We start from the raw sequence: 12,107 nt of genomic DNA, 5'->3' as shown, positions 1-12,107 counted from the left end.
TTTTTTTTTTCAACGTTTATTTATTTTTGGGACAGAGAGAGACAGAGCATGAACGGGGGAGGGGCAGAGAGAGAGGGAGACACAGAATCGGAAACAGGCTCCAGGCTCTGAGCCATCAGCCCAGAGCCTGACGCGGGGCTTGAACTCCCAGACCGCGAGATCGTGACCTGGCTGAAGTCGGACGCTTAACCGACTGCGCCACCCAGGCGCCCCCAAAAGATCATTTTAAACACTCACATCAGGTCCAATTAAGAAGTCAAAGGCATGTAGTAGATGGAAGTGAATTCTAAACTGGGACCTAATTGAATCCCAGCCTCACCACTTACTAGCTATTTCCTTGGGCAAGTTACTCCTGTTAACTTGCCCTGCTTTATCATCTTCAAAATGAAGATCCTACTTTCTCAAAGAATTAATGGGATGTCTTCATGTTGGAGGAGGTCATCAAGAGGATGTGACCTGGTTCACCCACGGGCACAGGTGGACACAGCCAATCTGAGGCACCTCGCTCCCTCCCCTCTATATATTCGGCCCACTGTTGCCACAGCTGGAGCCACTTGAAGGAAGCAACCTGGAGAGAGTAAGGTGTTGTTGAGCCAACCTGGACTCTACATAAGAGCAAGACCTCTAGGGGCACCTGGGTGGCTCAGTCGGTTGAGCATCCAACTTTGGCTCAGGTCATGATCTCGCAGTTTGTGAGTTCGAGCCTTGCGTTGGGCTCTGTGCTGACAGCTCACAGCCTGGAGCCTGTTTCAGATTCTGTGTCTCCCTCTCTCTTCCCCTTCCCCACTCATGCTCTCTCTCTCTCTCTCTCTCTCTCTCTCTCTCTGTCTAAGATAAATAAACATTAAAAAAAATTTAAAAAAAGAGTAAGGCCTCCATATAAACCCCCAAGATTCTGGCAAGCAGGTGCAGAGATCAACTCATCTTACTGCTGCCCAAGACAAGTTTTGTAGGGTAAGTTGCTTTGTTTATTAAAACTGCCAGCTAGCGATCAGGAACGGCCTGCCTCTTTCTTCATTCTCCTCTGAACCTTTGCAAATGGAGGCCCGTTTTTGAATTTTACCTGGGGAACACCTGAGGCTGCAAACCAGCGGCTAAGTGATCTGATACTAAATCTGTCATCAAATCTGCTTGCCAGATACCAGCGTATCAAACTTTTCTTTTGTAAGCGAGTCCTCTAAATGTTGATTGTGTATTGTTCAAAGATAACTGGAAATTTTTTCCTCTTTTTTGTTAAGGTATTATTTACACTAATTTTAAGTGTCCGGTTTGATGAAGGTTTGTAATTTTGGACAATCATTTAACTGCCACCACAGTCGAGAAAGTAGAAGGGCAGCGCCTGGGTGGCTCAGTCAGTTAAGTGTCCGACTCTTCACCTCAGCTCAGGTCTTGACCTCAGCGTGATGAGTTCAAGCCCTGCATTGGGTCCTGCGCTGAGTGTGAAGCCTACTTAAAAAAAAAGAAAAAAAAGAAAAGAATAGTCTCCCCCCTAAAAAATGTCTTCAGACCCTTTGTATTCACTTATCTCCCTTACCCTGGCCCCAGGCAACCATTGATCTGCTTCTTATCATTATAGTTTTGCATATTATAGGATTTCATTTAAATAGATTCATACAGTTTGGAGTCTTTGTCTTTGACTTCATTTAGTTTAATATTTTTGAGATGTATCCATGTTGTTGTCTGTATTAATATTTTCTCTTTTTTTATTGCTGCATAGTTTTCCATGCTACAGATGTACCACTTTGTTTATCCATTCATAGTTATGGACCATTGACTTGTTTCCAGTTGGGGGCTGTTATGAATAACGTTGCCACAACTGTTCATATACATGTTTTGTTTGGACATATGTTTTCATTCCTTTTGGGTAAATAGTCAGAAGTAGAATTTTTTTTAATGTTTATTTATTTTTGAGAGAGAAAGAGAGAGAGAGAAAGAGAGAGAGAGAGACAGAGAGGAAGCATCGGGGAGGGACAGAGAGAGAGAGGGAGACAGGGGGCCCAAAGCAGGCTCTGTGCTGACTGCAGAGAGCCCTATGTGGGTCTCTTACTCACGAACCATGAGATCATGACCTAAGCTGAAGTCAGAAGTTCAACCAGCTGAGCCACCCAGGCACCCCCCCCCCCAAGAATTTCTGCTTGTAAGAATGGTTGTATGGTAATGAATCTTTAACTTTATAAGGTGATGCCATACTGTTTGCCAAAGTGACTATAGTCCCACCAGCAGTGTATGAGTTCCAATTGCATCATATCCTTAACAACACTTGGTAGCATAAGTCTTTTTTTTTTTAGTCTTTTTTTATTTTATCTATCCTAATATATATAGTGGCATCTCATTGTGATCTTAATTGGCTTTTCTCTGGTGACCAAATTGTACATCTTATGATGTGTTTATGAACATTCTTAAGCAAAGTATTTATCAAATTAAATTCTAAAATTCAGTTATTGGAAGCATCATTTTCAAACAGGGAGACTTGAAATTTACCCTTTATTAATAAGCACAGGGGGCTCTGAACCCATTCAACAATGAGCCCTCAGCTAGTATACAATATTAACATTGAAATCCTGTCATTGCGTTTTGAAATATCTCACCTTGTAAGATGAATCATTTGCTAAAGCACCTATTTTTAATTGGATAAATTTATGTTCTGAACAGGAATGAAATGAAATTCAGGAGACCTATCATTACGCAAAATCATAAATAAAGACAACTTCTTTGATGAGGTTTTTCTTATGAAATATTTGTTGAAGAAAGGTCCTCCGTGAAGGCAAAAAAAAAAAAAAAAGGCAGCATTTGGGAAACTATTTGGGCTGAAATATTTACACATGGCAACATGCAGAAACTTAAAATCATGAGTATCCTTGTATTCATTTGCTGGGCTGCCATAACAAAATAGCAGACAGGGCAGCTTAAACAACAAACACTTATTTTCTCCCAAGTTCTGGAAGCTAGAAGTCTAAGATCAAGGTGCCGACGAGTTTAGTTTCTTCTGAGACCTCTCTCCTTGGCTGCCTTCTGGCTGTGTCCTCACATCGTCTCTTCTCTGTGTGTGCACATTCCTGGGGTCTCTCAGTGAGTCTTCCTCTTCTTATAAGAACACCAATCAGATTGGATTAAAGCCCACCCTAATGGCCTCACCTTCATTTAATCACCCTTTAAAGACCCTATCTCATCCAGTCACATTCTGAGGTACTATGAGTTAGGGCTCCCACGTACGAATTTTAGCGTGATATAATTCAGCCCATAACACTCTTCCTTTAGCAGACAAGTTTCTGACATCCTTTTTCCTCCCACATAACACAGGAGGAAACTTGGCCGCTAGCATCCAGAGCGGGGTATTCAGTGGACCAGAAAGTAAACGCCCTCTGCCCAGCAATCTGCAGTCACCCTTGTGTTGTGTGCTTTTCCGCGTGTCATTGTTGACCTGCCAGGCTCCAAAGTCCACGTATTCAGACCAATAATAACTAACTAACCCTTTCACATTGGCACACTTCAACAAAATAGTCTTGTTTCTTCTTTTGTAAAGTAGCGAATGCTCACTGAAAGAAAAAAAAAAAGATCAAATATTGGTGAAGTATAAGAAAAGAAAGTATGTAATAAGAAGATAAGGATCACCTCTGAAAACCACATTAGTTACATGCTCATCAGAATATTTTGTTTAGGGGCGCCTGGGTGGCGCAGTCGGTTAAGCGTCCGACTTCAGCCAGGTCACGATCTCGCGGTCCGGGAGTTCGAGCCCCGCGTCGGGCTCTGGGCTGATGGCTCAGAGCCTGGAGCCTGTTTCCGATTCTGTGTCTCCCTCTCTCTCTGCCCCTCCCCCGTTCATGCTCTGTCTCTCTCTGTCCCAAAAAAAAAAAAAAAAAAAAGAATATTTTGTTTAGCAAACACTTGCATGCTTTTTAACATAAAAAATAGAAATCACAACATATATACTTTTTCAGCTTTGTTTTTCCTACTTAATATATTATAGACAGTTTTCCCTTTCAGTAAATAGATGACTTAAGACGTATTAAAATTCAGGCTGGCCAACCCAGCCTCCCTCCAGAGCCAGGCTTTCCTTAGACTCATTGCAGTGAAGTGGAAATTTCAGGGCCCAAAGGGGCAAAGCCAGTCAATATGAAGCGAAGTCTAGGCATTAGCCCATATGCGTCCAACCACCTGCCTGAAGGTGAGATGTGTAGATTGCCAAGGGTTGCTGGGCCCCGAGTCAGGGAGGCTCTCTTGTGATCTGGGAGCCGACGGCAAGCAAGCTCTGGTATCCTGCAGGCTTGTGGGGACTGCCTTTCCTAGGTGGGAGCGGCCCTCACCTCTTTTACTGACCTTCCTCCAGGCTGAATTTGTGAACCTCGTCCACTCCTGATCACAGTTGTCTTCTCATTTAGGACACGGAGGGGCATCTTTCTTCCCCCAGCGCTCAGATAGACACATAAAAAGCAACTCAGCCTCATCCCAACACAGAGGAACGGTCAAAAAAGAATTTGCAAACATCACTGCATTCTCCTCCTTTGCTTCAAATACACAGTCCGTCTTCTGGGAATTGGGCCCAGAGGTGCCTAAGAAAGATGTTTGCCCTAGGCTGTTCATCCCCACAAGACAGGAAAAAAACTACAGGAAAAAAAAAGCCCAGCAACACAATATCCTCTTAAAGAAGTACTAAGTGTTGCACTGACTGGTAGAAATTATGCCATAACTGATTTCCTATTGCTAGATATTTTACTTTATTTCCAAATTTACTAAATGACACTTCAGGGAATATCTTAGGCACATATTTTGCACTCTTGCCTTAATATATTTCATTAGAATACATTCTTAGAAGTGAAATTTATGGGTCGAAGGATATGCACATTTAAACTTATGACAACTATTTCTGATCTGCTCTCTACAAATGTTATAGCAGTTTATATCATTTCCGTTATTTTAGGTATATACCTTGGAATGAAATTGAGGGTGATTTGGTAAACCTATGTTTAACTTTTAGAGTATCTGTCAGATGATTTTCCAGAACAGCTTTGCCATTTTATATCCCATCAGCAGTGTAGGAAGGCTCCAATTTTTCCAGATCCTCATGAAGGCTTGTTATTATCCCATCTTTTGCTAGCTCTACGAGTAGGTGTGATGTGCTATCTCATTGTGGTTTGGATTTTCATTTCCCTGATGACAAATGATGTGCTCATGTGCTTATTGGCCATTTGTATATTTTCCTTAAAAAGAAAAAATAAATTCAGACCCTGTGTCCATTTCTCAAATGGGTAATTTGTCTTTTTAATGTAGAGGAATAAGAGTTCCTTATATATTCTGAATACGAATTCCTTATTAAATATATGACTTGAAAAAAATTCTTCCATTCCACGTGTTGTCTTTTCCCTTTCTTAATAGTGTCCTGTGAAGCACAAACGTTTTAAATTTTGGTGAAACTCAATGAATCTATTTTTTCTTTGGTTGCTATGCTTCAGGCTTCACATCTAAGAAATCACTGTCCAATCCAAGGACAAGAGAGAACATTTATTCTATGAGTTTTATAGTTTATACACTTACATTTAGGTCTTTGGTTCATTTTGAGTTGTTTTTTGTATATGGTAGGAGGTAGGGGACCAACTCCATCCTTTGCCTGTAGATATCTGGTTGTTTCAGCACTATTTGCTGAAAAGACTAATCTTTAACCCACTGAATTGTTCTTGGCATCCTTGTCAAAAATTAATTGACCCTAAGTTGATTTTTTTCTTAATTCTCAATTCTGTTCTATTGATCTATATTCTGCTCTATGCCAGTACCACACAGTCTTATTTACAATAGTTTTGTAGTAATTTTTGAAATCAGAAAGAGGAAGTCCTTCAAGTTTGCTCTTTTTGTTTTTTTTTTTTTTTTAATTTTTTTTTCAACGTTTATTTATTTTTGGGACAGAGAGAGATAGAGCATGAATGGGGGAGGGGCAGAGAGAGAGGGAGACACAGAATCGGAAACAGGCTCCAGGCTCTGAGCCATCAGCCCAGAGCCCGACGCGGGGCTCGAACTCCCGGACCGCGAGATCGTGACCTGGCTGAAGTCGGACGCTTAACCGACTGCGCCACCCAGGCGCCCCAAGTTTGCTCTTTTTGGTTTTTAGGATTGTTCTGTATATACTGGAGCCCTTGCATTTCCAGATGTATTTTCTACCATTAATTTGTAAAGTTCTTTCTATGTTAATAGTACCCCTTTATTAAACATATTATTTTTCTTATATATTTTTTTCCACTCAGTAATTTTAACATTTAATTAATCTATTAATCTTTCACTCACTGTTTTGGGATTTGGCTATAGCTAACTTTTTGGTATGTCAGTCTTCTGCTCTACCTAATGTAGGCTAGTCCTTTAATCTCCCCATCCTTGATCACTGTGAAACTCAGACTCTACCTGAGTCATAATCTTGTTACCTTCTTCTTATGTAAATAGTGCAAAAGATTAAAAATGGCCAAAAACTATTTGCCACGCCTCCCATCAATAGATGAGGTGTATGTGCCTCCTCTTCAATTTAGGTGCGCTCTGTAACTGTTTTCATCAATAAAATATGGCAAAAGCTTACTCTGTGCCTGGGTTTAAGCCTTAACAGACTAGAAGCATTCACCTCTTGGTCCTTAGAACATTCTTTCGAGCCCTAAGTTGCTATGTAAGAAGTCTGACCACCCTGAGACCACCATGCATGCTTTGTGTGGGAACCCCTGACAGCTGGGGGTCCCAGCCTTCCAGTCATCTTCCAAGAAACCAGACAAGCGAGTAAAGGCTTTCAAAGCGGTCACCCACAAGCTAAAGCCACCAGGTGACCCTAGTTGACCATCATGATGTAGAAGAATCACCCAAATAGGCTCACTTGGATTCATAACCCACAAATTCATGAGACATAATTAAATGGTCATTGTTTTGAGTTTGGCAGTAATTTGTTACACAGCAGTTTGTTACAGATCAATAACCAGCAATGAGCCTGGGCTAACCACCACCCATGTACTGGTAAAATAGATGGAGAGAAAGAAGATGCATATAATCCTTTAAAGAAAATGTTTTCCCTTTTGAAAAGAGAAGAAAGAGTAATGGTTGCAAATCAAATATGGAAGCTCTGCCAAGCCCTTGTATCCCTTGCAGATTCTGGATGAGAGAGGAAGACTGGCTGGGAGGTGGACAGGCAAAAAAAGGCGAGGCTTTGAAGAAGTCTAATGGAGGTGGTGGCTTACTCCCTTACTTTGGTTAATCTCCCCTGAAAACTCCTCCCACCTATGTCATCTAGGAAGAAGATTCTTTTTAATCCCCTTATTTTGAGGATGGAAGAGATACTAGGAAGAGTAGACTGGGGCTGAGTTCTAAAGTGCACCTGGCTTGCCTCCAATGCAGAATCGACTTTAAAACTGCTTTGGCTATTGGTAGAAATATAGAAGGGTAGCTACTATGGAAAATAGTATGGCAGTTCCTCAAAAACTAAAGCATGGAATTGCTCTATGATGTGGCAGTTCTACCTCTGGGGATATATACAAAGGAACCAAAAGCAAGGTCTCAGAGAGGTGTGTGTATACCCACGTTCATAGCAACATCCTTCACAACAGGCAAAAGTGGAAGCAACCCAGGTGTCCACTGATGGATGAATGGATAAACAAAATGTGTTATAAGCACACGATGGGGCATTATTCAGCCTTAAAAAGGAAGGAAATTCTGACAAATGCTTCAACATGGATGAGTCTTAAGGCATTATGCTAAGCGAAATCAGCCAGTCACAAAAAGACAAAATACTACTTAATTCCATTTATAGGAGGTACCTGGAGTATCAAATTAATAGAAACAGAGAGTGAAATGGTAGTGGCTAGGGGCGAGGGTGAGGAGTATATCGAAAATCGCATGAAGAAGTTCTGGAGATGGGTTACGCAATAGTGGGTAATGTTTAACACTACCGAACTGAGCACTTCAAAGTGGTTAAGATGGCTAATTTTATGTTATGTGTATTTTCCCACAATTAAAAAAAAATAAAGAAAACTCCAGATTTTTTTCTGGGTGGAAGTTGGGGGCTCTGGATTTTGGGAAAATGGCTGCTAGGCTGTGAATGCTAAATCCTCAGCGATTCCAAAGATCAATTGTCTTCATCGTGTAAAGGACTTAAAAGGCACTTGTTATTTATAGAACTTCATTTGGGAATTGTATTTTTTTCAGCTCCCAAGATTTAAAGAACAGACACTATTAGGAAGTTTTCTTGTAATTTAAAGATGATCTGTATAGATGTTTATATTATAAAAAGGTATTCGTGTTACAGTACTAATTTGTAGTAGCTAATATTTATTGAGTGTTTACTATGTGCCAGGCCCTTGGCCAGGCTACATCAGTTAGGATGGTTAGGTTACACTGTCACTACAAACAATCCCCAAATAAGCAGAATTTTGTTTTAAATAAATTAAAGTTTATTTCTCACTCATGTGACACAGGTGGGCTGGGGACTGTGTTCCCACATATCATCCTCTTTATCCTAAGAGCCAGACTGATAAAGCTGACAATATCAGGAACACTGCCAGGGCCCTATCAATAGAAAAAACAGAAACGTATATTCAGAGTTAACCAAACTGAAAATTACCCAAACTGAAAAATTTGAGGACACAATCCCTAAGATTGTCCTCACTTCTGACACCAACTGCAAGTTCAGAAGTTTCCCCCAAATACTTTCAGATTCAGTAATTCACTAGAAGGACTCTAAGAACTCACCGAAAGCTTTTGCGCTTACAGTTACACAGCTAAAGGAAGAGACACATCGGGCAGAATCTGGGAAGTTTCCAGACACAAAACTATGCAGTCCTCAGGATGCATTACTCTCCCAGCATCAATCCCTGATGCTACTCACAGAATATTGCTGACCAAGGCAGCTCACCTGAGCTTCTGCATCTAGAGTTTTTATTGAGGTTAGAGAGGCATGATTAATGGCAGGATTTAATGATTGATTGAGTGATTGACTGACAACACGTGACCCAAGGTCCCCACCCTAAATCACATGGTTGGTCTTCCTGGTGTGGCCAACCCCCACCCTCACCAAAGACATTCCTATCAAGTATGACGTTGAGTACCTCGTGGAAGCTGAGGGCAAAGGCCAGTCCCTTCTTTGGGCAAGGCCAAATTCTTTTTTTTTTTTTTTTAATTTATTTTTTTAATTTACATCCAAGTTAGCTAACACACAGTGCCATAATGATTTCAGGAGAGCAAGGCCAAATTCTTCACTACACACCCTATGTCAAAACACACACTGGCCTTTAAAGCTTCCACTCAGAAGGAACACATGGCACTTCTCACATTTTTTTGGCTAAGTCAAGTCGCAAGGCCAAGTTTAACTTCAAAGGGGGTAGGGAGGTACATTCTTCCCATAGATGATTAGATATAGGTGACTAGAGATCCAGTCTACCATGTAAGTGTTTTTTGTGTGTATTATTCACTTAATTCTCTCAACAATTCCTACTACTATCTCCATTTTTCAAATAAAGAAACTGAGCCATAGGGAGTATCTATGATAACTGAGTATCTTACCTCTCTACTAAGTGTCAGGCTTCAAGTCATGCGGCCGGTGAGGCCAGGGCTAGAAATGCCTGGTTTTAAGCCCAGGTACTCCAGCTCCATAGCTCATGCTCTGTAAGACAATAAGGAAAAAATTGTATTGCTTCCTCACGTTTCTTCTTCTCTGCATTCAAATATTATTTGATGAATACTCCTGCTGTCCCAGGCACTGGTCTGTGATGTGCTGGAAATACAATGGTGAATGTGACATTAGGCACTTGCCCCAATGAAGCTGAGGTTTGTCTTACTTTCTTCTTGGACAAAGGATGAAATACAGGGCCTGGAATAATCAGGTCCCATTAGCCACACGCACAGTCACCATTATGACCATTGTATCACACTTAATCTCCCCAACTGGGATAGAATCTTGCCTACCCGCTTCTTGAGACTTTGGAGGGGCAAAGAAAGCGGTAAAGGAAAAATTAAAATTTGGGTGAATGAAATGAAATAAGAGTGTAAAAAGCACAATACGATAACTCTTTGCCACTTCCCCTTACCTCAGAATAGTCAACAGGTACAGTATAGGCACTGCCCCATCTGATGGCAATTACAAACTGTATTCCCACCTGGACTGGTGCCTTCTGGCTCAGTATCAGCCCTATCCTTACCCTTCATCCTCCAGAGTGCATACCTTTTCCTGGAACTATTGAGGAAAGAATATGTTTTCTCGTACTGAGTTTGCTGAGAAGACAAAATGTTGGCAGCTATCCTGTCACCACTGGAGATCAGCCTGTCTGAGAATGGAGCCACAACAGAGGAAAGCAGACAAGATACAAGACATGCAAACCAATCCTTTAACATTTGAGCTCCTGGATCCAGCCATGCCTGAGGTCAGTATGTCCTAGACTTTTCAGTTACGTGAACCAATCAATTCTCTTTTTTTATTTCGTTTTATTTTGTTTTTAATTTAAATCCAAGTTAGTTAACATACAGTGTAATAACGATTTCAGGAATAGAATTTAGTGATTCCTCACTTACATATAACACCCAGTGCTCATCCCAACAATTGCCCTTCTTAATGCCCCTTGCCCATTTAGCCCATCCCCCCACCCAACACCCCTCCAGCCACCCTCAGTTTGTCTTTTGTATTTAAGAGTCTCTTACAATCAAGTCTCTCTTTAGGGCCAAGAAGTTAAGTTGAATTTCTGATATTGAAACCAAAGAGTCTCAATACACCCATATATTCCCCCCTTTTAAAGTTCCAGTGCCACAAAAGCCATCATACATCCTCCAGAGGAAGGGAGAAAGGTTTGTATTCAAGAAATGAAAAGAAACCTGAGGAAGGCAAATGAGGCTACCGAGCATGATACCAGTTTCCTAGGAACCACCTGCTGAAATTGTCTCTGCTTCTACCCATACAGCCTGCAATTTTTAGAAAAGTATGAAGAGCAACAGAAGGAGGAATTGACCACCAGGAGCTTGGAGGGATACCAGCATACTGAGTATCTTCTCTCTCCTAAAAAGATTTAGTACTAGAAAGCTGAAGTGAAGCCTCATATCCTTAAAATTCATTACAGCCATAAAAAGCACCGCCATATTTTCATGAGCTATTAAAACAAACAGTTAAAAATAAAGCCCATTTGGTATCCAATATCCTTCACACGATCGTATTTTTTCATGTATTTGTGAAGCAACAAACGTTGGCTAACTGCAATACATCTCCTTGTAACTGATTCCAATTTCCACATTCTCTTTTGCATCCTAAAATAATCTACAATTTCTCTAGCCATACAATTTATAAATTACATAGACTTCCATCACCGCATGAAATGCGTTCTCTTTGTTTCTCCTCTTCACCTTTCTCAACTGATCTTTCATTTTAACAATTCTTGATGAAATCCCCACAACATCGAGTGACGTGAGAATGAGCATCAGAACAGTATAAAGGGAGGTGAGCCTGGGTGGCTCAGTTGGTTAAACATCTGACATCGGCTCAAGTCATGATCTCGAGGTCCGTGAATTGGAGCCCCACCTCAGGCTCTGTGCTGACAGCTCAGAGCCTGGAGCCTGCTTCGGTTTCTGCCCCTCCTTCTCTCTCTCCCCCTCCCCTGCTTGCGGCCGATATCCTTTTCTCTCTCAAAAATAAATAAACATTAAAAAACAGGAAAGAAAATGCTGAATACACTTCATTTCAGACATCTTTGCTGCTAGAGCATGAGTGTATGACATAGGGCCTGAAGGAAAATCTACTGGAAATTTGAGGGAAAGTGTTCTCTCAGATTAAAAAATAAAATTCACAAAAATAACAAATAAACAAACGAAATTCACTCTCACACACACACACACACACACACACACACACACACACGAAGAAGGATGCTCTTTCTCCCTACTTCTTGTTTGTGGATGAGATCTTGTAATGATGTGATACCTGGAGCTGCAGCAGCCTTCTTGAGAGTGAGGGTATAACCTGAAGTTGAATACTCTAAAGTACTCTGAAGATGGTGAGAAGGAAGAGGGTTTTTAGTGACATCTTTGAACCTCTCATTTAACTAACCCTGGGACCCCACTACCTTAGGATTTAGCACAGTGCCTGATACATACAGAGCCCTTCACAAACATCT

General features: G+C 41.1%; 1 long non-coding RNA gene across 1 annotated transcript in view; it reads left to right on the top strand.

The window, feature by feature from the left end:
• LOC123596109 overlaps positions 1 to 11,300 on the top strand; it is a 41,863-nt gene extending 30,563 nt beyond the window's left edge. Inside the window, exons 3-4 of the long non-coding RNA XR_006711539.1 lie at positions 10,166 to 10,373; positions 10,905 to 11,300. This is a non-coding gene — a long non-coding RNA (uncharacterized LOC123596109). The remainder of the gene's footprint in view (positions 1 to 10,165; positions 10,374 to 10,904) is intronic.
• The last annotated feature ends 807 nt before the right edge of the window (positions 11,301 to 12,107 follow it).

This window comes from Leopardus geoffroyi, chromosome B1, assembly GCF_018350155.1.
Source record: "Leopardus geoffroyi isolate Oge1 chromosome B1, O.geoffroyi_Oge1_pat1.0, whole genome shotgun sequence".
Lineage (NCBI taxonomy): Eukaryota > Metazoa > Chordata > Mammalia > Carnivora > Felidae > Leopardus > Leopardus geoffroyi.
This window is presented reverse-complemented; position numbering and strand designations above follow the sequence as displayed.